The sequence below is a fragment of the Anopheles arabiensis genome, chromosome 2 (genome assembly GCF_016920715.1).
Source record: "Anopheles arabiensis isolate DONGOLA chromosome 2, AaraD3, whole genome shotgun sequence".
Lineage (NCBI taxonomy): Eukaryota > Metazoa > Arthropoda > Insecta > Diptera > Culicidae > Anopheles > Anopheles arabiensis.
In genome coordinates, this window is record NC_053517.1 from 94685313 (window position 1) to 94711093 (window position 25781).

Genomic DNA, 25781 nt, shown 5'->3' on the forward strand with positions numbered 1-25781 from the left:
CGGAGACGATGATGATGATGCGTTTCTTCTCTTTTTGCTGTTGTTTTGGTTTGCTCTCGCACACGTTACGTCCGGCGGGGTGGTGAGCGTAACCAATGCGAAGGGTTGTTGCTGATGATGATCATCAGCACGATGACGATGATGGTGATGGTGGTGATGATGATGCTGATAACCGAATGCGAAGAGCCGAGCGCTCCAACAGGCCAGAACACACCGGCCGAAGGCAGCTCCCCCTTTCACAGCACAGTCGAGTACGGCGTGTCTGTTGGGGTGGATGTAGTAGACACAATATTGTCTCCCGTGTGGCGGTGTCAACGCTCTACTAGATTTCACTGACGAAACTTCGTGGTTGGTGGAGCGAAGAGATTCGCGCTCTCGCGGCAGCTTTTGCGCTGCGTGGTTCTGTTTTTTTGTATTGCGTATCGCGTAGTGCGTATTTGCGTCGTACGATCGTGCGTAAAGTTGCGTAACTGTTTGCGGTGTTTTTTTTTTTTTTGGCATTTGTGGCAGCATCTTTTGGACAAGGTAAGCTAGAGTAAGAGCAGAAACTTACGCTTAGAAAGTTAGCGACATGTTAGCGTATAAGGAAATTCATTGACAACAAGAAACAACTTTCACAGCATGCTGCAGTGGCATTTTCACTACCACGCGTAACTTTTCGAGATCAATCTCACCACCAGCTCACACCTTCACCACCACACCAACAGCAAACCTGGGGAGTGGAATGCGGAGGGATGCGGCAGAGGCAGCACAAACTCTCTCTCGTCCGCTTCGCTTTTTTTTGGGGCGTTCGAACGCAGGGTGAGTTTCGTGAATTTTTCTCTACATTCACGCTTCACTCTCGCGCGCCCCATCGCACCCTCTCTTCCACCTCCCCCACCTCTGTGCACAAACAATCATCGGTCGGTGTTCGTGTTCGGTGTTCGGGCGCTTCGGCATTGGCCTCGGGTTTGTTGCTGATGCTTCAAACCCTCCCACCCGCCCCCGCTTTGGGGTGGTTGGGGGGGTGTTCAGTCCAAGGGTGTTGCTTTCGTAACGCACGATTCCAAACGCTGGTGGTCGTTGGGGATGGCCGTTGGGGGGTGGCGAAGGGTGTACACGTTCGCCTAGAAAACGACGACGACGACGATGATGATGATGATGATGATAGAGTGCGGTTGCTGTCTACGGTACGGTAAAATGCGCGTGCCTACGTGCCTTTCCCCCCCAGTGGAACATTTGCTTTGGTTCGGTTTGGCTGTTGCTGCTGCCACGTCGATGCTTCGACTTTTCAGCACACAGCTTGATGACATCGATTTTTATTTGCATGTTTTTACTGGGCTGAGCACCTTACAAAGCAATTGAGTTGAAAAGGAAAGAGTCACAATGCCACTTCTACTTTTTAAACAGTCAAAATTAGCAATTTCCAGTGGATGTTGGCGTTACCACATTCGCCCAAACGTTCGCTCACGGTCAGCATTTTCGGTTCACCTTTGGGCATTTTTTACACCCTTTCTTCTTCTTTATGTTTGCTTCTTCACCTCAATCCCACACTGAATTTCCTCATCATGAAATGTATTTCACACTCATTACACATTACCGTACAATATTATTATTATTCTACTCATTTGCGAAGTCCGACGATCACTTTGCGCCCACGACCGAGACCCTTCCCGGGTGCTGAAAGCTGTTTGTTTTTTTTGCAGACGCTCCAAAACGCGTACGTCACCCGCAAGCGGGTGTTGTTTCTTTGGAGCTTCCACCCCTCGTCGGTTGTGGTGTTTTGGTTTTGCTTGTCTGCTTTTGTGATTTTGACTTTTTTGGGCGAACCGCCGGCGAGGCAGAAGGCACGCGTTCCGTGGTATCACTTTGCGTTGCGTGACTTGATTTTATGATGGCCATTCATTGCGGCTCATTCCGCGTGCGTGAGGATCGGCATGTGCTGCAAAACATTTAAATATGCCTACAGCACCATGAGCTGTCAAATGGAGGTTTAGAAAGAGGTTTTCAGCAGTTTCATCAACATCACTGGTCGAGAAAGGGGGGAGGTTACGGATTGTCATTTATCTTCTTTTTTTCTATAACTCGGCTGGAGCGGCTCACTTATAGCGTGTCATTAGTGATGACAAATACCGCATACCACATACCACACTGTAAGCGTTCTTTCCAGAGCACAAAGCTTGATAATACAATCGTAAAGTACGATTTTACTACCCAATGCGCTCATAAAACTGTTGCGCTCTGCTCGGCATTGGCGATCACCTAACGAATTGATCCGCTGGAAAGGTCATCGCGGGATCGCGCTCTATGCTGAAGACTGTACGCGATTGCAATTGTTGAATGAGCCAAAGAAACGATGAATGATTCAAGAGCGCTTCTGAGGAAATATTATCAAGCAAAGTAATGAATTTGCCAGTTTGCTAGCGATAGCGCGTTAATTGCTTCTTAATGAGCACTCAGCAGCAGCAGACTCATCAAACGGTGCCGGTAGACATCTTGGTTTCTTCGGTCGAATGGGAAACGGGAAACCGATAAGGTACGCTGACACAGCATGAGTTGATAAAACTCTCCGAAGCCCTCGGGCCAGACAATCTAATCAGCACGTGCGCTTGCCAGTGAACCAGCGCGCAGCTACAATGTAAGCCATTTGCCATGTCTCTTTATGGGTAATGTTGTGCAATGTTGGTAATGTTGCTGCTTATTTTTAGTATTGTTGTAGTACTGCTTTCCTTGCAGAGATATACTATATATAAAATACTTTCCGGGTTGGCAAGTACCTTATGTTGTTGGCATGTAGTATTTGTGTTCTTCAACATCATTCAACAACATCAACATACTTAAACTGAAACGATTACTGAACATGCAGTTGAACAAATTTTAGTAAAAAATTACTGAGCGGCGGTGTGTACTGTTATCCAAACTCCAATTCTTCTCCTTCTTCTTCTTCTTCTTCTTCTTCTTCTTCTTCTTCTTCTTCTTCTTCTTCTTCTTCTTCTTCTTCTTCTACTTCTTATTCTTCTTCTTCTTCTTCTTCTTCTTTTTATTCCTCTTATTCTTCTTCTTCTTCTTCTTCATTTTCTACTACTACTACTACTACTACTAATCCTACTACCACTACTGCCACTAATCCTACTACTACTACTACTAATCCTACTACCACTACTGCCACTAATCCTACTACTACTACTACTACTAATCCTACTACTACTACTGTTATTATTACTGCTTCTTAAATTTTTGTTATTGCTACTACTACCACTACTACTACTACTACTAAAGCTTCTAAAATTACTGCCACTGTTACTACTACTAATACTATTGTGTCTACCAATACTACCAAAACTACTACTACAAAGACTACTGATACTACCACTGCTGCTATACCACTTTAAAGTTTTTAAGTTCAATTTTTTTAAGGAAATAGCTACGGATCTAACCGTGGGGGATGGCCTCATAGACGGCATGTTTAACATGAAAGTTGCCAAAACAAAGTATGTTATGTGCCTCATTCGCCATCTCAGTTGCGTTGGGGTTGTTAGGTTGTGTGGCCAATGCGGCCTTCTTCAATGGATTCCCGTGGTCTGTAGGTCTACGTAGTGTTTAGGTGACCATAGCTTATTTTCCTTGTAGTCCAACTAACGAGGCTATAATTGAAAATTTATAAACATTTTTCATCATTAGTCGATCACAGCCTTTGAAAGTAAGGTGAAACGCTAACGCAAAATTTACCTAATGATAACAGCCATGTTGTAAAATTGGCCTACTTGACGACTGCACAATCATATTTGCTTAATGCTTGTCCAATGTGTATATGTTCTAGCAAATCTGTCAAACAATAATTTATTTATTTATTTTTTTCGACAATTTTAGGATCTGATACTACATAAACTTTGACCCTTGCCACTTAATTCTTTATGCTTAATCTTCTTCTATTTGGCGTAACGTCCTACGCGGATATACCGGCCTATACAGGCTTTCGAGACTTAATTAATTACCACGTAGCCGGATAGTCAATCCTTGCTACGGAGGGACGGTCCATTCTGGGCTTGAACCCATCACGGGCATGTTATTGAGTCGTTCGAGTTGACGACTGTACCACGGGACCGCCCAAATGCTAAATCTAACCTTGCCTTTTACCAAGTGATAATTGAATTGTCTACACGTTGTCAAGAGAGGGTCTTCTATAGGCTATGAGGCTTCCTCTATACTCATTTTGCAAAAATGTACGTTGTATATGATTTGTGGCAGGCGCGTTAATGGGGATATTTTTACCAGCTCAGCCACGTCAATCTCATGTTTCAACAGCTTGGCTACAAACACACTTTGTGCAACTTCTCGACATTGTACGAGAGATTGCAGCATAATAGGTTCATTATGTTTCCAACAAGCGCATTTTTATCACTCTTGTATCACAAGAGTATCCGTTTGAAAGTCAATGCACGATTTTATATGCTAGGAATGAATAACAATAATATCACGTCACATACAGGACATGTGATAATATAACTTTAAGAGTTCCTGTCAAAAAAGCCATCTATTTGTTTCAACCTAACAACTTCCGTTATCATTGGTTGGTTTTCATTGTTTGCACGTCTGGTTTGATTAATTCCTACCAGTCTAAATTTCTTAAAGCACTAGCAGGTACGATGAATCTACTCAAGCTTCAAATTAATGCTATTTCTTCACATCATTTCACACATCATTATATTGTTACGATGCCAAACAGATTTCAAAATTTCAAAGTCATTTTACAGCTGCAAATGCTCCATCTTTCGTACACACCGTTGCCAAAAACGCAAAACGCAAAGCCACCATTATCTATTTAATGCGTTATTTCATTCAAACACCAGCAACCGATCTCTAAAAAAAGAATGTGCCAAATCACACATCCCCACACATGGCAGCACAACTCTCCCCTCACATGACAATCAAAATCACAGCATAAAAAAGGAAACATTCCTTAACGCAGGAGGGTAACGACAAAAAAATCCCTTCATATGGATGAAGTAAAAAGCCAAATCCCCCAGCCTTTGCTCTTGAGTTTTGGAACTTTTCAATCTATTTCCTCCGTAAATCCGCTCCCTTTTGCTCGTGTATGCCTTCCCCCAAGACGAGATGATGTGGAGAAAAACCGACAAGATTTTATTGCTTTCCCATTCCTTCATGAAATTAAACCACAGCCGTAGAATGGTGGAAAATAGGGAGAGAGCGTGCGTGGATAAAAATTATGAAAATGCTTCACAGCATAAAACTTATAGAAAAGGTGCAAGATAACGTAGCAGCAAAGCAAAAATGCGCAAAATATTTTTTCGCTTCTGGGCTGTGGGGAATATTAAGTTTTATTCTTCACTTTATAGCGTGAATGTATTTCTCACTGTTCCGTACAGTGGTGTTTTTGCTTTGTTTCCCACCACTCATCTTTTATTAAAATGTGTTTTTCATTATTGCACTTAGCACGAGCACTCCACGGTACATTCTTTATGCGGAAAATGCTCTTACAGATGGTTTGTTTAAGAAGTTTCTTTCTCCCTCTGTTTTAGAAGAGGAGTTTTTGGGGCGTAATATTGAATGAATAAATTCCTGTACAAAAAAAACCGTGCAATGAATTAAAGAAGACAGTTGCTTGGTACCCCAACATTTCTAACGCGAACAGATCGTCCCAGTCGTGTCGGATTACTCATTCCCACCACAAACCAACAAACCGAGCTGACAGTTCACACGAATCCAAACGAAACGCGAAGAAAAGGTAACGGATTCAAGAAGGTTTGGGATGAAACTTGGGTTTTTCTTGGGTAAGAAGTGGGAAAATCGGTGGGAAAAAATGCTGAGATTGGGTAAATCACGCTGGCTCCCGATAGGACTTGACACCCGCCGAAGGATTGACGATGCTACAGGGAGAAAGAGAATATTGACACTTGTGTGTCTGTGTGTTTGTGTTTGCTTCTCTCCCTGGCAGTGTGTGCGTACGTTGAAAATATGCAATCACTTCCTCAGCCGCCCGATACCGAGAGGGTGTTGATTGACACGGAAAAGCGTCTCCAGCACGGAGCGTTGTCGGATGGAAAAGTCAAGTACTCGCACCAAGGGTGTTCCCGGAGACACGGAAGTACTCGAGAGTCACGCAACACAGCCGAAAAAGGAAGAAAAACACACGACACGCCAAGCAAACAAAACGGTAGAGCCCTGGAACTAACATATGTTGCTGTTGCTGTTGCTGCCGCAGGCTTTCTTCTCTGCCTGTGGCAATGATTTTCAACCAACGAAACAGACGAATTGATATAGAAGCAGGTGATGGTGATGGTGGTGCCAAACCCTTGCTTTTTGGTCGTGCAAAATCCATTACCATGCAGCAGGCTGCGTGTTGCCCTTTGCGGGAGCATTTTTTCCTACGTTCTTGCGTTCGGTAACGGTTGTCAGCCGCATTTGGTGCGTATGTGACTTGTGCGACTTCCTGGGCATATGTGTGTACACACGCACATGATATGGCGTTTGACACTCCCTGGGAAGAAAAATTGTATATTAAAAAATTATGAGAGCAATACCATCCTAAATCAGCAGATGCCGACGTAACTGTTTAACTATTAACACCTTTATTCGTGTGTGTTTTGAACATAAATTTGAGAGGTCATACGAAAGATTGAACTGTTTAATTTAATATAGATCAAAATGAAAGCATATTCTGATTAAATAAATACAATTGTTCCATAGCTTTGCATATTTAACTTCAGTACTTATTAGATCAACCATTGCTTTCAGGATCAAGCCGACTTTCAGGATCAATTGAAGCTGAATTCCCGAACAACTTTTAAATAAGCAAGTTAAAAATATCCTTCATTTTTAATTACGTTGATGCATGAACTAAGCTTTATTTCAAAGATATTATTTACAAACATTGTTAAGAAATAAAATATCAAAAATGGGTTCAATTTTGAAGTCTGTATCAAAACACCTCAATTAAATTCTTTGGGATGAGAAATTACATTGATTGCTGTTGTACATTCTTTCCGCACGTAAAGCAAACATTTTCAATAAAATTCCTATCCCAAAATAATGCTCCCTGCGGCAAAGCCTCTCTCTCTCGCGCAAACCCATCCCCTTTCCCTACTGGTCGGTTCTTTTTTTAATTTGTAGAAATTAAGATGGATCACATAAATACCGCACCGACAGGGGTTTGGAGGAACGACAGCGTTACGGTTATCGCTGTTGTTCAAACGATATTGTCCACAGACACGGCTACAGACTACAGCCATTCTTGGCAGAGTAAATGAGTCCATCAGAGCCGGGAAAAAAGCAGGCAGTTAAATGGCACGTGCGAGCAATTGCTGAAGGTTGGAAGAAGTTGAATAAAACGGTAAGCAAAAGGCCGACGCCGTAATGATCCACGTGGCGCTTATTGACATTGTGCGTCCTCGCCCTTGCTGGTACCGTGGAGCGTCCTCGCCTGGCACTGAGTACTACCGGTTAATGAGTTAGTTTCACGATTGGCTCGTAATTTATTGAGCCCGCTGTATCGATCGAGGAGCAACGGTTGATGGTATTGGTAGGACGGAACAGGTTTCCCGGAGGTCTTTTGCCGGGAGTTCCTTAATTGAGTGACAGATGAGCATGGGTAAAACAAGATGTTCTTCACAGTATCGAAATAAAGCTACTATCACACATGTTTGTTAAAATCAAAGGATATAGTATTTTTTTAGATAAACTTATACTGTACGTCACGCTCAACCCTAAATTTTGTCTTTCGTTTGTTAACAAATGTAACACACGGAACACATCATATCACCATTTCGAAGGGGTTGCGCCATACATATTGATAATTCCTCCAGGGAAAACTGTTCACAACTCTTCACATAAAACGACGATCCGGTTGGGGTTTCTATTCCTCCCTGCACCGTGTCTTTTCACCGTAGCTACAAAACGACATCATGAAAAGTCCCCCACAACTCTTTGAACCACCCAAGAACCACCCAAGAGCCTTTCGACGACTTCCCGTTCGGCTGGTGGCACAAAGTGTGGAACATGTTTATGTCGTTGGGCAGGTATTGGAAAAACAACCCAAAACAGGGTAGAAATCAGTAGAATTTGTCCCAAAAATCGAACCGAACCTTTCGACAATCATAAAAAACGGACATTTTTATCGAGCGATGAGTCGCTACTCGTCCTTCAGGGAGGCATATTTTTCCCCCGAAGCGAACGGAAAGGCGCGCGAATAGAATACTAGGGTAGTATTAGTAGGCCTTGGGAAATGTGAGAAACGACATTCAAAAGGTGGGAGAGAGCGAGAGAGGCCCTATGACAGAGAAACCAAGGATATGAGAGTGAGCTTTGATGGAAAGATGTTCTCCACGCTTTTCCACAGTCTACATCCACTGCCTTCACGCGAGCCCACAAGTTTTGAAGTGGAAATTTGCTTGGGGATTTCTCAAGAGGCTTTCAACGAAGGACTTCCCCATCCCCAGCGAGGCTTCCGGTCGAGGTTGTCTGGGTGTGAGTGGGTATTTTATTCCTCTGCACCCGCTTCTGGCTGCAATGCTTGCGTGTGGAAAATGCTCTCTTTCCCCTGTTTTCTGCCTCGACTCTTTGAGAATGGGGGGAATTTCCTGGTACGTTTTTTTCTTTTGCTATCTTTCTCCCTCGTCGTATCACTTCCGTCGTAGGCTTGTGGGGCTGTGTACGTGGGCTGTGGAGTGCTGTGAGAATTGTTTGAATAATACAGTACACGCTTCAATTGATGCCACGTTCATTTTGCGTGAATATTTTATTTACCATGAAAAGGATTCACATTTAAAATAGAAGGAAAATTGATAACTTATTTATTAAAGTATTCTTCAATCAATCTATCTTTTTGAGAGGCTTTTATTAAATAATATCGCAGAATTTCATTTAACATTTTCCTTAATTAACATCCCTACTAGAATTTCATTTTTAGTTTCCAATATCCCACCCAGTACAAAATACCATAATTATTTCTTAAATTCTATTAAAACTTAATAAACATGAGCCCTTCACTGTACCACCATGCTACAGTACCACCACCGTCCTTGGCCTCTTCGGAAAAAACAGGCACTTGTTTGTCTTTTTCCACCAGCGTGTACGAAAACTACAGGCTCGTGTCGTCCTTACGGCAAATCCCCCTTTTTCTGTTTTCCAACTGATGTTCTTATTTGTGCACACACACACAAGCACACAAATACATAGGGCCCAAAACCCACGCCTCGGTAGGCCGCAAACCCACTCGAGGCCAATTGTCCTTCGGGTTGGCTGGCAGTGAGGAGGAAATAGACAGAGACAAATAGCTCCCGCTTTTCCATTTCATTCGAAGCATCCCAAGGACAACGAGCTCTGGGTTTCGTTTCGGGCACGGTGGAAAATCGGTACGGTAAGGTTCGTGAAGCAGCCCGAGAGTTGGCGAGCGGAGGCGCTCGTTGTGACTGAACTCATTTAATGCCCCGAAGCGGATCGGATTGAAATTTTAATAAAATTTATGATGATGACACGGCTCCGCTCCTTCCGGCCTTTGCCGTTGTTTGCCTTTTACAGACACACATACACACAGGCACGTACAAAGTGCCCGTGTTGATTGTCCTCACCAACGGTTGGTTCCGGTTCAGTTTCTCTGCCCACCATTCTCCCACCAGAGGACACCACGCGACCGGGAATGAAGAGGTCCGGTTTTATAACAACCTCCCACCTCCTGCTGCTGGTGTTGGGATTTCCTTTTCATGCCCCAAAGGCAGATTAAAACGGGATGCTCAAACAGAGCTGTGTGTGTGCGCGTGGGTTTGTAGGGTTACAGGGAAAAGGGACTACAATCATTATTATTATTACAAACGAGTTGAAAACTCACGCTGGAGCGCGCACTAAATCATGCCGAATGCGCAAAAAGCGCTCCCGTTTGCGATAAGCGTGATAATTATCACTTTCTCACTCATTCCTCCCTGTCTGTGTCTCTTGCTGAGGGATGGAGCGCAGTTTTTGGGACGGAAAAACAATTTAACACAACAACCAAACCATATGAGATGAGGCCATATTTCGGTTGTCCCGCAGGTTTAATGTGTGCCAAGTGCACCGATGCACAGCTTCTCGCCGATGGTTCGAGGTTAATTAATTACCATTACACCTGACGACCTTTTTAAATGGACGGGAAACGGAGAGAGCTGTATCTATTTTGGGTGCATCATCACCACCACTATCCACCCAGTGACACTAATGAATGTCCCCAGTAGTGCTCAGGCACTTTTGTTCCAACGTTTTTCGGTTTTTGTGCTGGTTTTTCTGCACAGTGCTCTTTGTGTGCATGCGTGCGTGCGTGGTTGGTTGGTGTCTGCTTTATTGTATCTGAACATGAATAATGTATTTCCATTTTCGCACTTGACACTAACTTGTTGATGACGGTTTTGGGTTACTGTTGGTGCGGTGGTACTAATGGAGCGAGGTAGAGGATGGATGGTCTGTCCATAATCTCCTGTGGACACTCTTGTGTTGGGTCAAATCTAAATATTTACCTGTTTGAGGGGGTTTCTGGATTGGGAGAAAGAGGAAGCTTTTGGGGGTTTTCGCAGGAGAGAGCTTACCGCACGTGAGCGTGATGAAGTGTAGTAATGATGCATAATTAACCAGTGTATGATTATGATTTATTGGTCAGTGTCAAGTGATGATTTGTGTCACCCAAGGGAGGAGCGTACAGCTTACTACGGTTGTTGTGGTAAGCATTTATCTGTTAAGGCAACGGAAGGGTGTGGTTCGATTGAGTGGGGTTCATTAGTAAACCGCTCGTTACTGCTAACAATGTCAATAGGTTATTTTAGTTTCATTTGTGGCATTCCACTTTACTACCAAAACAGGATCCAAATAATCCTAGTTTGTGGTTTAAATAAGGATAATGAATAGACTTATTATCAAAAAATCTATATATAATAATATTGTTACTTAATCGAATGTATTTATCGAAAGTATGTCCAATAAAAACTCAATAAGGCTTAGGGTATTTTGCAGAGTGTCTTTCTTTACAGCATGAAGGAGTGATACCTCTCCATCAGTAGTATAGAAACTTTTCCACTATATTGTTCTAGCCATTTTCTCTCGAGAAAAGGGGAGCTTTTTACACCAATCAATTATATATTAAAGTATGCGGATTAACAGTTCGCCTAACCTGAGATCAAATCTTACGATGAGCTATGAAATAGGAGCTATCGTCATAAGCTTTTGTGCACAAACCAGATTTCTCGTACAATGTTTAAAACTGGAAGGACTCATACAGTATGCTTCAACTCAGTGTCTGGCGTATAACTAACGTATAAACTCGAAGGATCTTACCACACCGAAAGGGTTTCATTGCCTAACCAAGTTGTACATCGTTCATCATTCTGTAAAATAATGATTTTCCCCAAATTAACCCTTCCAAGTATTATTAAATCTTTATGGGTGAAAAAACATTAAAAATCACAGGGTTTTTTTATTATGAAAAACAACCTTAATATAGACAAGCAGATTGAATTTGCCTCGCTTCAGTGGACTGGAATGCTATTCAACACAGAGACACGCTTTAGTCATTGAGATTATTTTAGATACATCTGTAAAAAGGGGAAAATTTGGGGAATTCGTAACCTTTAATAACAAGGCAGGTATGTCAAACTGGCGTCCTGTGAGGGTTCTGTATGAAGCTATGCGAGGCTATGATTAATAATTCCCATATTCGAAATGGAACACCTAAAACAATGATATTTAAATAAGCTATTGCGGCCCACGAAAGGCTGTTAACAAGTGCACCATTGAATTAATGGACATATAACCTCTAAAGTATTCTATAAAGTGCTTCTTTTTCCTGGCCTTCAAACACACACTTTCATTGCACACTTCTTATGTATTAATCTTAACAGGCATATGTGTTGAGAATATCTTACTCGTTAACTGCCATTTACTCATCATCTTCCTTTTTTCTTCTTTTTATGTTTGTCTACACCCGACCTAAACTATTAAGTACCAAAGACCGAACAAGCCTACCTTTACTACAATGTGTCGGGCTGGATGGAAAACAAACAGTTCTCGTTAAATATCCATATCTATCTGGCTATCTGTTAGTCGTCTGAGACTCCCCAACTACCAAAGTTGGCAATCTTATGCATCCAGTTCTACCATATCCCCTATTCCACACTCTTTAAATGTCTGTTTTTGCGAGCAATTGTGCTATAACAAATTACTGCATTCTTACTTTTTTCACATCAGTTCAGCAACAGAATCAGTTTAGGATTGGTTATAATTTTAAACCTTGTTATGCATTTGCTAGAATATGATGCTACAACTCCAGGTGCTTTTTGATATTACAAAAAATTACTTTAGACTCTTAAGATTTCAGACTACATATGGATAACCTACACAGACTACGACTAAAGATATTGAACATTGATTTCATTATTTCAACATAGCAAGTAACACACACTATAAACCATATAACTATAAATCAACTTAGAAGCAATTGATTGTTTTATTAAGTTTCCCTTTAACTTCTTTACTACTTCCTCCGTTCGAATATTCATTTACCGTTTCACACCTCGTAATCCCCGGCTCAACCACTCTCTTTCATCATTAGTACCACTTCATTTGCAATGCCCGAATGCTACAAGTGTGAAGGCAAGATTCCAGCGGACTTAAAGTTTATTTAAGTGTCCAGTAATTTTACACTCCATTAAAAATCAAACGCCCCATGGTGGAGCGCTGAAAGTCCAACAGACCAAGTAGTTAGGCGCTCCCTGTTAACTGTGCCTGAGAACCCCCGCGTAAACCATATCCTTCCCGTCCATTACCAACCTGTTGATGAATATTAATTTCCGTGGCATAACTTCCAACTCACCCAATCCGCCTCGGCTTCATCGCCACCATACGGCTGAACTTTACTTCCGGTTGCTCCCCAGGATAGGATCCTCAGGATCCCTACACTGCTCGGTACGGTAGGATGTCTGTACAAAAACTAGGGGGGACACCAGACAGATGGAATGGGACAATTGTCACAAAATGGGCCCGTTGTACAGAGAGAGAGAAAGGGGAGGGTGAAAAAATGCCATCCAGAAGGTAGAGAGCGAACAAAATAATTCTATTACCTCACGGCAGCCGCTTCACCGCTGTTACACCTTGTGTCGTGCCGCGACATAACCCACCGCCCGTGATTGCTCCATCGGGAGTCTCCGGTGCCGGAGTGAATTCCATTCAAGGGCCACATTTTTCTGTCCTCGTCTCATACTCGACGCTTTGTGAGCTTTTGCTGTCGGCAGGATGTGAATCTTCCCGCCAGAAAAAAAATGTGACCAGCGATAAGCGAAATAAAGAGCGAATGGTACAAGATAGGACGCGAAATAGCTTTTAAGGACCATTTCTCGTCGGATGCCAGTGCTCGGCGATTCGTTTTGGTCCGTTTTTCCTGTGCCGCATTTCAGCTTACCCTTTCCCGGAGTGCACCAGACAGGTGAACATAAATCAGAGCATGAATATTAATTGAGTTTAAAATTAGTTCCAGCCCGCCGTGGCCAGGACTCACCGGATAGTGCTCGTTCATTTTCGCACTATTTCCGGGTGCATTTTTCTTGTTCGCACTTGCTGTTTTCCCAAAACCACCCAGAGGAAGACACCCATCGGAGAGGAGTACACGTACACGTACACAAAGCGGAAGTTGGGCTAAAGTTTTCGACAAAATTAGCGGATGCATTTCTGGGCAAAAAGTTTTCCCAACCAACAAATTTCCGGTAAAGTCATCTGGAGTGAGGTGGAAATTGCCAGCCCCAGTTCAGTGCCATTCTAAGAGCAACATGCTTCTTACCGGCCGAGATGATTTATTCCATTCGATTACAAGATGGAATCTTTTTGTGGCTTTTCAACTTTTGCTCACCTTGAGCGGGCAATCGTGAGATGGTGAGATACCTATTTCTGATTGCAAATTCACTTTGGTTGTATGTTGACAATCATGCTGCTTTCTTCTCTATAACCTTCAGTAATTCGGGGAATTCAGTTCCAACTGTGGTAATTGGTTTTCGAGATTAGCCAATGGAACAGGTTGATAATTATGTAGATTGTAGCAAATTAGGCTGGTTTTCAGGTGACATGGTAACTTTCACCACAATGCGGTTAGAACTGAATGTGACAATGAGGTTAGAGGTGAAGATGACCCCACATGATAGATGAGATGCATGATAGGGGTAAACGACAGTGGTTTAAGAACGATTTCTTTATCCACGTCCTGCGAAAAATTCAACTACTTCTCGCCGTTGTCGCCTTAAACATCTTTCAATCCAAAGGTCCTATCAATTATTTGTCTTGCAGTATAGTGCAGAGTAAATATACAACTACTAAAGCAAATAATTAGTAATGCTCAAAATTCGTTTACTTTGAGCCGTTAAAACTGTGTCCTTTAATTGGAGTAAAAGACCAACGTGGTCATCTAAAAACGTTTCCTTGGCTATGGTCTTATACATGATATCTATAAGTACTAAGCAAACGGATAGTTTATACCGGATAGCATTATAAGCGGATGTTCTGATTGATAATTGACTCCGCATGGCATTGTAGGAGCCGGCGCATCTATCTAATGGACTACCATTTTTCAATCGATTCACAATACTAATAAGTGGAGTTCAGTGCGCCTTGTGATCTGACCCGTCTTTAGGACAACTTCGTCTGCTTGACATAACAACCTAACGCGGATATTCAGGCCTATACAGACTTTCGAGACTTATTCAGTACCACTAAAGCGACGGAAGTGAGAGTCCTTGCTACGTGAGGAGGCTCCATTCTAGACATGCATCCATGACGGGCATGTTGTTAAGAATTGACAAACAAAATACAAAAAAAAACTATTCTTTGCTTCGTTTAACATTTATTTGATAATTTTAATGCAAGTATAAGTTAAAAAATCAATTATTAAACTGAGCAATATCGAACAACAAACTCAATTGGCAAAAATCTCAACCCAAACCAAATAATAATTGCAAAAAAAGATCATCACAAGAAATGCGTTTAACATTTGAACGAACTTTAACGTATACTACACAACTTTAAATCTCATTGCGATCTCCCCTTTCACCATTGTTTCATCAAACTACACATGTTACTTGACACCAATGTTCACACACCTTCCCCATAACACAGTAAACGTTACTTCCCGGTATTGCACCTTCAATCCTTCCCAGCTTTAAAAAAGGGCAACACTAATGAGCGGCGCCATGTAGTCCATCATCCCGCTACAAACAGCACCCATCATTATGCACCCTTTGGCATAAACCCGTGCACGGGGTAAGCGTAATAACAGTGCAACTACACCTTTCTGCTGACAACAAAACTCCCACCGGGTCACTTTGAACCCCGGTAGCGGCAGCGGGAGAACCATACAAGCCCAACGCATCGCATTCACGGTCAACTAGTTTCGCATTTCGCGCACGCGGATTGCTCCTTACTGCACAGGCTGAAACGTTTTTTAATGATGTTGAGACGAGTTTTCCCTGCCTGCCGTCAAACTGTTCGCTCATTAAAATAGTCCACAAGTGGGGACACACCGCTACTTGGACGATTGCTAGGATGTTCCTCACAGCTCCAAATCCAAACGGGGCCTGACGGTGAGATGCGAGTATGATTTATTCCCTCCTCCCGAGCCCCACTGGCGACAGCGGCGGGGGGTATCGTTGATGGGTCCCGCGGCAGTCCGGCAGTCCATTTATCAGTGGCCTAGCCCTACTGCTCCAGCCTCTGGGGAACGGCATCGACGAAACGGCGTGAGATAACAAGCAACTGGCAGAAAAAGGAATACGCCTCGATTTGGATTCCGGTGTCCGGTTTTGCCTTGTACGGTTACGGGGCTGTTGCGGGAGGCCTCCCGGTGCTGGAGCAACTGAGTGGACGGCTGGCAGACAACCCGGAGTCGAGTTGCGAACATCACCAGTCGATGGTATGAAAAATATGAATCGCTTACATGAAGCTTCTGAGAATGCAAAAGCATTGAAATAAATAATATTATTTGCATAAAATCGTCTTTAAGAATCTCTAGACGGCGCAAAGGTTAACCGCCTTGCCGTGTTGAATCGTGCAGTAAACGTGCTCAAATCGCAAGGAAACCTTCAAACAGCAAACTCACACATACAAAGCCACACACACGCTCGAGATAATTCCAGCTCGTCTAGCCCAGAGAAGGAGCCTGGGTGGTGTTGGAAGAGTTCCTATGAGACTTGTTTCAATTCAATTACCTTGCGCCAAAGCTCCCTCCCCTCCTCACTCTTCCCGTTTCCACGTGTGCACGTTCGTCCTTTGGCTTTTGTTTTGCCGAGCACTGGCACGATGCACACACACATTAACCTAGCCCCATGCTAGACGCTCTTTACCACGCGAACGAGCTGGGAATGAACAGAAAAAAAGCAAGGGCTTAAAAGGGCACAATAAGAAAAAGGGAAGGCAAAAGCATCGCCGAACAAGAAAAAGCATTGAACAGCGTACACGAAGACTTTTAAAATGAGGCTTATCGTGGGTTTAGCATCAATTCTGCAAAGGCGCATGGTGCAAAAGGTACTTCATCTGTTTGGATCACCGGAGGAAGGGGAAACGGAAGCGGGTAGGACTGGGTTGCAAAATCAATACCTTCATACCCAGGGGGGTGGTTCACTGTTCTTCACTCTACACACCGCGCAGATTGCTCCTCTTGGTAGTGTGACGTGATGATCCCTATCAAAAAGTGATCGCACTCCGTTCTGAAATTGAAGTTATACACTGGTTGCTAATGAAACTGTCTTATATCGGTACAAACGAGTCGCATTTTCTGCTTCATTTCCTGGAACGGGTTGCGATGAATTTGCAAACGTTTAAGGCCACAATGCACTGGAATAAGGTGCTTGAAATGGGATTCATGGATTAGCATAAAAGCACAAACCCGCCCATTAGTGATTATTTCTTATGCGTTGTGTACACCGAGAATTATTCAAATTACGCGTCATAGCTATCCCATTCCCTGGGCTGTTGTTGGGTGATTGTTTATGCTTAACGCAGCTGAAATTTGTTTATTCGATTTGAAATACTTTGTCTTCTTTAAAGGGTAATATGTAAATTTTGTTTCTTAAATCAATTGCATCTAATTATAAATCCATAAACAAAATACTTGGAAACGGTCAGTTTGCGCACTTTATCTGCCACTGTCACGTCCACTACTGTATGCCACAACAAAAACCACCCGTTCGTGCTAGAGCTGAAACTAGTTCGCTTGGGCACGACCACTTTCCATCGCTTACTCCGCTCCGATCTTATCGTGTATCGGGGAGACGGAAAAGATAAGACAGACACAGGACACAACAATCTCCAGCATAACTAGCGACGTTTCCACCCGCTCGTTGCGATGATGGCTGGACAAGATGCTGTGCCTGGACGACCGAGAACGGTATCCAGCTTCTTCATCGCCTTCACGCCTTTGCATTCACCCCATCCCGAGTATGTTTCGGACACAGAGAGAGAGCGGACAGTACTGCTACAAAATCTTATCGGACGAGCTCGGTCACCACCACCAACCCGGACAGCGACAGCCTTCCGGCACAAGTGGTCATAAACTATGAGCCCCACTGGACCGGTGCACGCCACAAGCTGATACGTAACATACACACACAAACACTCACACATGACTTCCGATACAAGCGATACGATAGCGTCGTCTCGCGTGCTTCCCACACAAACTGTCTGGCAGCATACACACGGCTGGAAACTTGATCTTGTGCTGCCATGTGCGAATGCAATCTTTGCCGAGTTTTGCCAGTTAACTCTGCTCGGGATGCATTGGACAGTGTATTGGCTAGGGAACAACGATTCGCTCCAGTGTGCAACTGCAACCAGCACGGAGGTAAAACTTACCTTTCGCCACGATGGTGTGCTGGTAAATTTGATTAAATTTCCAAAACTAACGTGCCCCCGAGATCGCAGTACATGATGGTGATGGCGTTTGGGTTCGCAAAATGAAGCGTTATCTAGTGATTCGGAGCTCTATCTTGGCTGTACCTGTGTGGTTTCGGATCGACAAAGTAAAAGGACTTCGCAAAGAGTGAGAAATAGAGGAAAGTGGGGTTTCTGATGATACGAGACAATAATTTAGTAAATACGATTTTACCTTTTATAGCAAAACTCATTTTGGGGACAGTAAAAACAGAAACGTGTTGATGGTTAGAATCTGAAAAGGTTTAAAGTGGATGCTTTCAAGAAACTTATGGCATTGATTGAAATAGCTGAGATAGTGACATTAGACACTAAATGGTCATTTGATATAGGTATTCTACATTCAAAGAAACACCTAACGTTTTTGCAAGCGCTATGGAAATATTCATTAAACTTCAATGAAAATTATCGGAATAATGTATTTAATTGTTTATATAGTTTACTTTTTAATTTTGCATTGGATTCTAATAGCTTAAATCAATTCTGCTGACAAAGCTTTTGTCACAGCAGACCTGTATCAAAAATGTAGGTTTGAAATAAAAATAACACCGTAAATTACAGCTACTTTTTCTATGTAGATACTTGGACTGCGATACTTGAACAGCGGCAATTGAAATTGTTTTATATAAAACGGCATTTGGGCAGTACGATATAAAGCCCACACGATTTGCAGAATAAAATGAATATACATTTATAACCCGTCAACGCTATTTTAACATTTTTTAAAGACAGAAATAACGCATGATAATTGGCATCACATGTTGGCCACTGTTAATACTTTTTCACGTTTTTAGTCTACATATTTTTCTGCAAAACTTTTACCGTTTCACATACACACTTTTAACACTTAAAAATGCTATCGAATACCGAATTTCGGCGAAACATCAACATTCTGGTTGCTAAACAATCGTTTTTTTATGCCGAAATGAAATTGGAAACTCATGATTTTACACAATTTTCCATCACTAGTTTGGCGATTGTCGGCAAATGCATAAAATCTAATGAGATAATAAAACACGCTGTAATGAGTTCGATTTGGAATACAACGCAAAAGCCAAGTAGTTACGGCGGCTGACAGACCTCGTGAATCATTTTAAAGTGAGCCCGTCAAATGTTGGTTAATTTTAGACAAATTTTAGCTATCTGCATCTATTTGGTGGCATTAACTGAGACTTGCAAGTAAATAAGAATGAAAAATAAATTGAGATGAAAACTGAACCATCGTTTAAAAGGCTTTCATCCAAAACATATTTTGTTTTGCTTTATAAATTTGGTATGGAGAAACCATTATGAACTCTTTAGAAATCTGATCAACCTTAAAATTTGCCTTCTGTCCTAGAAAAGATAAGCACATTTATTACAATGTTTAAAACAATATCTGTCAGCTTCAGATGTGGTAACAATTCCTCTTATGAACAGCTGAACATCGTTATTCGATGATCATTTTTATCTGTGAACTCAAACTAGCATTATCATCATTTCATAACTTCACAATGAAAAGTGATTACGGTGCCTTTTTTTTAAACTGCTCCAAATGTTTGACTATATTCCCAGGGATTTAACACGTAGCCAAAGTATTTTAGTTGTTCCGTAAGCTATTGCTTATGGACCTCAAATGGCTTCAACACAACAAAAATGTACTATATCTGCTCATACTTATTGCAAAAATCTTTAAATAAAAGTCACTTACATTAGTACCTGTTCAAGGTCTTGTCATTAGAAATTAGATGCAGAACTGCATGCTATTAAAGACGAGACAACTTAGCTCAAAAAATGCTGTAAACAATCAAATAAATCAATTCAGACTGAAATCCTCATAAAAATGGCAAAATAATAGTCCCACCACAAACGTAACATTTGAAACACATTCTAATCGTCTACTAGTCAATCATTACCATCTGAAATGCAACAGTTATTGATTTTGACATTCTTCTTCCTCTACTGTTGTTATGTTTTAGGCACAACTCTTCTTGCAATCAATTCCATATCTTGAGTTGTTTATTGACTCGCAATAAAATCAATTTCCTCGTCAAACTTTCACACATATTCATCGCCAAATTTTGTCACAACTACCAAACACGGTCCAGGTCGGGGCAGCCGTGCATGATAAGCGGTGCAACCTTCTCGTGCACTGGTCCCATAAATTAACGCTCTGTCAAATGCAATCCATGCCAGCAACTATAAATCTCGTTGGCTATACCTCCCCCTTCCCCTAACCGTCAGTCCCGTGGCAGTCCAGTTCAGCGCTCCAGCCTTGAACCTGTGCCCCCGGGGGCATACACACACAACGCAACGAACGGCGACATGCAAACGGGTGTGGAAAATTCCACCACTTCCTCAAGTACGAAAAAGAAATGAAATGCAATGCAACCGGGGACGAGTTTTTCGGTCCCCGAGAGAAGTTAAATCAATAAGCGTCGTCGAGCAGCAGCAGCAGCAGCAGCAGCGACACCGGAATTGTTCTTATCTGCAACAGCATTGCATTCTACCGCGCCACTTGCGTCGTGTGTCTGTATGTGTGCCTCATGTTTCGGATGAATACCTTGGAACAACAAATTGCAATTGAACGTACTGGGAGCGGGAAGGCCATTGAAAAAAAGTGGAAGGAAAACAACCTCCCGAACAGAAGCACATAGTCGTCACACAATGCCCCGGCATGCGTATCACCCGTGCAGTGGCGAAGTGCAATTGCACACACACTCAAACACTCGCGCAGGGACGTAGGGACGGGTGTGTGCATGGTGTGCGCGGGTGCATCGAGCTCGGTGTCGGTGTTATTTGAGCAGTTGTGTTCGTTGCCAAGCGGCCTGTCACCTTGCCACTTGCCTTCGGTACTACGCCTAACTAACCAGACACGGCGGCAAGCTAGGCGGAATGTCCGCATGGTGAGGTACGGGTGCGTGCATTCGAAAATGCATCACTGTGCGCAGGCGGAAGCGTCTGGGCGGTTAGTTGAATTGGTTCTTTGTTGTTCACGCGGACGCTGAATCACCCGCTGGCGACGGCTTTTTGTTCGGCCGATAAGTCACGACGACGCTCACGAAGATGCAATTGTGGCTGAGATGCTAGTGCCTGTGGTGTGGTGCTGCATCGGATGCAAATGATGTGACGATGTGCTCAACGTCACACATATCACACGCACACAAAGGGTAAGTTTTGTGTGCTTGTCCCATCGTTTGAAGTGCCGTTTTGGGCAATGAAACGCAACGGGCTTCAAGTGAGATGCATTTTAATTTAGTAGCTTTGCGGTATTGTGCACTGTTTGTGTGTCATTGTAGCGTTGTCAGAACAAGAACAATTGCTTATATTGAAAGAAAAGCGTTCTAAAAAAAATACAGAGAGTATTCTTTGTACTATTTTCTATTTTCAAAACATTGAATCAAACTATACAAATTGTACATAATTGACGAATCATGACATAACATTAGGGTTAAAAATAATGTTAACATTATTGGAGTAGGTACTCCAAATACACATAAGAAGTACATCTAAAGAGAAACGTGCAGCACTAGTCAGTCAATAATAATACAGTTAATAATGTCGCTTGAGCAGTGAGTTCGACCCATGCTATGTCAGTTCGAATCACTCCATGAAAACATAACCATCCTACATGTCTTTAGATGCATTTGAAGCCAAACGACGCAATGGTGTTATAAACATAAATAAACAACCACAATTCATAATCTATTTCGCAATGAACTTGGCCCCCTCGTAGGTAAGACTTGCTGATGTACTAGTGTAAAAAAGGAATCAAATGATGATTTTAGTTAGAGCAGCAAATCACCACCAGAGACATCTTGAAACGTGGAGCCTATCTAATTATTAACTCAATGTCCCATAAAACAATGAACACCGTACACAATGGTGTGAACGTTAACGAGCGGATGCCTTGATGCAGATGCGGCCATACGAATGTGAACCAGGTGCAAAAATCAAGGAAGAAGGATAATTCTGTATGTTTCAACTGGTAAAAGACTGAGCTAAAAAGATACGACTGCTAAATATGGCTTAATACAAGATAGATGTAAGCGGCAATCATCTGAGTCAAACGGAAAAGTGTCAGACAAAACCGCTCTACAATACTTTTACAAGCTTGTTAGAGACTTCTCAGATTTTAGGTATACTTTATTGAGAACTTCCATTTCATTTGCCAGTATTTTTCAGTAATTTTTCTCTTCGTATGTCTGTCGAAATGAATTGTGAATTGAAATGGAATAAAAACTAAGACAATTTTACTTGATTATGAATCAAATATGGTCATGGGTAGTAATATAAAAAAGAAGAAAAAACACAAATATACATTAATTTCACATTTCCGTTTCCGTTTGGTGGGCGTTTTATTGGTACGCGAGAATTACATCTTGGAGCATAAGTTTAGCATATTTTTTTGAATGTCAGTAGATGATACATATTAAAATTGGTTACAGATCCGCTCAGAGACTCGAAATCGTTCTGTACTAAAAAGCCCAGTCAGTCAGTCGAATTGCCTAACCGGGATGTAAGTTCATTTATTTAATAACTCGTCCGCCGTAAAGGCTTATAGACAGGAAGCTTATAAACTAGTTACATTTTAATATAATACATATACATATCGGTCAGTTGACGTCGTTATATTATAGAACGTACCTTTTTACACCCTAGGAAGCCGTTTCTTAAAAGTATTGATGCTTATATTATAATAAAAAAGTGAGAACTTATTAAAGCGCCTGATTAAAGGCAGTCGCATTGCCTAACCGGGATGGGAGTTGAATCACACATCGCTTTGATGATCGAATTAGAAAGTTACTTTAAACTTTTTCAACTCATACTACACGTGATCAAGTAACTAGCCATAACATGTTTTTCGAAAGAAGACATTTCACCCAATGCCATGCCCTATTACTTCTTTCAGCAATAATTGTTAGATTCAGAAAACCAAACTGTAACTGTAACGGCATATTACAACAATTGGTAATACATACTTTTTTTAGCTGCGAAGCTGCATACGTACGTTACATGCGTTAAAATGAATAATGCATCAGTTCTACGGTAAATGTATCGTATCAGACGAAAGGTATTAAATCAGGCTCGTTTCCATTTTGTGTCAAGCGAGCTTCAAGTGAGCGCTCAGCTTTAAAGTCACTCAATAAACAGTAAAATAATGCTCAAATCATGTAACATCATTTCTATCAATAACATTTTAAATTATTATTTGCTAAAAGAAATACCATGCCATCTGGCAATTGCTGAAGTTAATGAACTGTACGAACAGTTAATATCGTCCCAGCACGAACTTGGATCGATCTTTGTGCAAACTGAATATATAAGGCCGTTGATGCAAATTGCGCGAGTGTGTAAACATGATCAAGTTGTTTAGTCCTGTTAACGCTAAATGTCTTGTGCAAATCGATTTGTGCAAATGGCAAGTGTCATTTAATGCTTCTTAGAATATTAGAAGAGAGGTTCGAAAATCAAAATCATAGACCGAATAGGTTGAAGCATCTGACTTCACGACGAAGAAGTACGTTGTTATCATCATACACGATGTAGTTAGAAAAGATTAATGAGAAAAGATTTGTTAGGTCTCAAATACATGTAGCTTGTTTCCGCAGCCGCGCAAATGCGTATAACAATCCAATCGTAGAAATGAAATGTTATTCGAATGCGCTACCGCCGAAACGCAAAAATGCTCCTAGTGGGTACCCCTGCGGAACTTTCAAACGCTTCTTATATTTAAGGTCTTATATAGCAGGTGTTATGATTTAAAGTAAGCTTGCATGTGGGCAAAAAATCAAACTCCATCATATCAGCCACAACTGCCTAAGGCACTGTGCAGTATACGTCGCTGAAAAATACTCAAACAATTCTGCCACCGAAACGGATTCGCCACTGAAAAATGGAGAATAATGAAAGTCACAGGAATATGCCAAATACTGACATTTTTAATCAGCTTCGGAAAAGCTAGAAACTTCCGCCTAACAGCTTCATTTGGTGTTACTAACCGATGTTCAAAACATGCTTGAAGTATTTAAAATAATTTGTGTAATTATTTAATTTCGTTACTTTTCGAAAGGTTCACGCTAAGCATATAAATCAAATTAAATCAGCTAAAAATGTGATTTGTTAGGATTAAGGCTGCAGGGACTAAGATAAAATGTTGAAGAATATAATTCATTGATAGCCAAGGCTATCATACTAACTAGAAAAAGGCGAATGCTGGTTTGTTATGGATTGTCTAAAACTTAAAATGACTAGTTCATTAAGCATGTTGAAGATAGCACTATATTCGAATACTGAATAGGATGGTCACAGCTAACACAGCACGGTTTGTGAGGACATTTCTTTCTATACATAAATGTTTTTATTCACATTTTCAATGTTCCACTCTACGGCAGATCTGTTAATCAAACTCCTCTGGTAATGCTCTATTCCTAATTACGTTCCGTGCATTCTCGCACATCTCATAGCAATTGCCGCACTCAACGTTCGCCGTCATCCTTCTCGTTTTGCCATTTTTCTTTTGCTGTCGGGCTCAAGCTTTCCTTCCTTTTGATGCACGCTCAATGAAAATGGCGTCGTCCCGATCCCCGCAAGGGTTCGTTCAAGCTTCCAGGGCAGCGAAGCTACCCTCTTGTTCAAAATTCGAGCTCGAAACAGCCCAGAACGAAGCAGAACCCGAGAGACGCCTAAAGCAGAAGCTGAACAGCACCTCCGTCCGCAAGGAAAGGCCGCACAAAGGGAATGGTAGCAAGGGGTTTCCGGTTTACGGGTTCCCCGAAAAAAAAAACCAAAAACCAGGAGGGTGAATATTGAATCGATCTTGCTTGATAGCAGGTTTCTTCCAGCAAGACTGCGAAAAAAGGCCGTCCGTTTTGCGTTACGGACGCAATTCGGACGCAATCTTGTGGCGCGTTCATGTACGGCTGCGTGTATGCGTGTGACGGTGCGTGCCGCAGCAGAGGGCACACAAATTGCACGCGTGTGTCTCACAACTACAGACGAGCATGGCATCCTGGCATGGAAGTTTCATGGTTTTGTATGTTTTTCGATGGAATTTTGGATTTGATGGAGTGATTTTTCGTAGGGAAACATATTTCATGTGACGTTTCAAAGGAGTTTTTCACTATAATTATGATATTCAAAGACGCATTTTCCAACAAAGCGCAATTTTTATGCAACATACGTAGCAAACCGTAACCCATCGCAGCATATTTAGTGAAAATTTTCACGAATTTTCCAATCATCAAGCACGAAGCAGTCGAACTCCGCTCGGCACCGTCATCATCTCGAAGCACTTCGTGTTTATCGATTTTCCCATCCCCGTGCGTGGAAAACCGAACCCTCCTGTAGAGATCATCGTGCATCTCGCTCGTACACAATCGAAACCGCAAGGTCTGTGCCTTTCAGTTTTCCTTCTGGTGATGAAAATTCACTTCCTTCTTCCCGTTCGGTTCCGCATACAAAGAGCATAACGCGTTCCACCATTTATGCCTTCCCTGGCAGCAGCAGCAGCAGGAAGGCAACCAGAAGTGTGACTCTTCCACCCTTTCTTCTCCTTTCCCTCCACAAGCACAAAAGGGAATCGTGCTGGATTGGATTGATTTTTTTTTTCGTTTGCTACCCCGTGTGTGCCTCGGTGTGTGCCTACGTTTCGAGCCGCTTGGCTGCCCGCTTGCCTGGCGTTTTGGAGTGGTGCGTCGGCGCACTGGCCGCCACAGACCCGCAGAGAGACGCGTTCCTCGATGGTGCGCTTCGGGGCGCCCAGCATTATCACGTGTTCGGGACCGTGGTTCGTGGCGCTGGTTCGGCTTCGGCCATCATCATCATCATCGTCATCATCGCCATCGGCATCTCCGACCGTCAGCAGCGCCATCGCGCACCTT

General features: G+C 42.3%; 1 protein-coding gene across 1 annotated transcript in view; it reads left to right on the plus strand.

The window, feature by feature from the left end:
* Window positions 1-261: 261 nt before the first annotated feature.
* The window catches only part of LOC120894037 (protein suppressor 2 of zeste), a 52176-nt gene continuing 26656 nt past the window's right edge, over window positions 262-25781 (plus strand). The window contains exon 1 of the mRNA XM_040296373.1: window positions 262-525. The gene's annotated coding sequence lies outside the window, so the exon portion shown is untranslated. The remainder of the gene's footprint in view (window positions 526-25781) is intronic.